This window comes from Schistocerca gregaria, chromosome 5 (genome assembly GCF_023897955.1).
Source record: "Schistocerca gregaria isolate iqSchGreg1 chromosome 5, iqSchGreg1.2, whole genome shotgun sequence".
NCBI classification, from domain to species: Eukaryota; Metazoa; Arthropoda; class Insecta; order Orthoptera; family Acrididae; genus Schistocerca; species Schistocerca gregaria.
Genome location: NC_064924.1, coordinates 449,701,339 through 449,703,338, shown reverse-complemented (window position 1 = coordinate 449,703,338; position 2,000 = coordinate 449,701,339). Strand labels below are relative to the sequence as shown.

General features: G+C 50.6%; 1 pseudogene; it reads left to right on the top strand.

Annotated features, from left to right (window-relative positions):
* The first annotated feature begins 868 nt into the window (after window positions 1-868).
* LOC126274421 (5S ribosomal RNA) lies at window positions 869-986 on the top strand (annotated as a pseudogene).
* Window positions 987-2,000: the final 1,014 nt, after the last annotated feature.

Sequence of the window (2,000 nt, the reverse complement as noted above, 5' to 3'; positions counted from 1 at the left end):
TAAAGGAACTGAAAGTAAATTTGTGGCTGGTTGCTGTCTCAACAACATAAAACTTTGTCTTCAAATAACAGCCACGGTCTCCGATCATGTCATCATATGACAAAATTGCATTACGTTATGTTCTGTCTTATGTAACGATGAAAGGTTAAAAAAGTCCGAAACTTTTTCGTACTAATGGGTTTACTTAAATGTATCTGTTACCATTACATGTACATACGAATCTCCTGGACAGTAAACCTCAGTTGTGGTATGAAATAAATTTTGCTTAAGGAACAGTTTCATTTATTATCTAAATGTATTAGTATAATTAGCGAGCTATTTTATGGTATTGAATAAGCAGCTGATGGTTTGTAAAAAAAATGGTTAAAATGGCTCTGAGCACTATGGGACTCGACTTCTGAGGTCATTAGTCCCCTAGAACTTAGAACTAGTTAAACCAAACTAACCTAAGGACATCACACACATCCATGCCCGAGGCAGGATTCGAACCTGCGACCAAGGCGGTCTCGCGGTTCCAGACTGCAGCGCCTAGAACCGCGCGGCCACGACTGCCGGCTGATGGTTTGTAGAAAACAATACTGCCCTCTGAGTTCCTGACGGGGACAATTTAATGTAGACAGAAAATTGTTCTGGAAAGAAAAAAAATAGTTAATGGTGGTGGAATATGCTGCTTGTTATCGTAAATATATTTCTAGAACACTATATTAACAATATAAAGAAAGTGGTTTTGAACGAGCCGGTTTCAGTACCCCAGTGTTCGCTAAGTGTAGTCCTAATGAAGATGATATGTACTTCGTCCCAACGGATATCGTTCTCACACAGTCAGCTCTGGGAGATAGGGATATTAAACTTAAATGGTAACCAAGTTGGCAACGGCCTTGCCGCAGTGTATACACCGATTCCCGTCAGATCACCGAAGTTAAGCGCTGTCGGGCGTGGCCAGCACTTGGATGGGTGACCATCCATGGCGCCATGCGCTGTTGCCATTTTTCGGGGTGCACTCAGCCTCGTGATGCCAACTGAGGAGCTACTCGACCGTATAGTAGCGGCTCCGGTCACAGAAAACCATCATAACGACCGGAAGGGCGGTGTGCTGACCACAGGCCTCTCCTATCCGCATCCTCATCTGAGGATGACACGGCGGTCGGATGGTCCCGATGGAGTGAGAGAACCAAGTTGCGACTTGTTATTTGACCCGAGACAGAACTGGTCTTCTTCATTCCCATAAAATACGTCGAGAGGGAAAAATACAATACCCTATCAAAAGCGTCCATGACACTCGTAGCTGCACCAAGCCACGAGGGGTGGCCAGCATATGAGTGAACTGCGGCGGCTCACATGCCGCAAACTCGCGTAGCTGTGGCTATCTCAAGGAGTTTCGCCGCCAGCCCGCCGCGACACGCCCTGCGGCAGTGTTTGGTGCAAAGACGGCCGCCACCCCCGCTCTGGCGAGGGGTGCGAGCCGCGCCGACTCGAAGCCGCCACCGATGATGCTATGGCCGGCTTCTAAGCGGCTAAGCCGCCTTTGCGGCCGAACGGGCCGCGCTAAAGGTAGATCGCATCGGGAGGACGACGGTTCAATCCCGCTTCCGGCCATCCTGATTTAGGTTTTCCGCGATTTCCCTAAATCGCTCCAGGCAAATGCTGGGATGGTTCCTTTGAAAGGGCACGACCGACTTCCTTCCCCATCCTCCCCTAATCCGATGAGACCGATGACCTCGCTGTTTGGTCTCTTCCCCCAAACAATCCAATCCAATCGCTAAGGGTAGAGCTCGTAGCTGTTCACCACCAGCTGCGTGAGGAGGTGCTTCTTCTCAAGAAGAAGGTGCCTGCCCTCGCCCCCGCCGCTCCTGCGGGGCGCCCAATGGGGATGCTAGCCGCCACGCAGACGCCCATCGACTCGCCCCCTGCAGAAATGCAGGTGGCGATGGATGTCGAGTCGCCTGGACTGTCCCCCGCTGTGGAAACAGTCCCACGAACCGGGGAAGAGACGCCGTCCG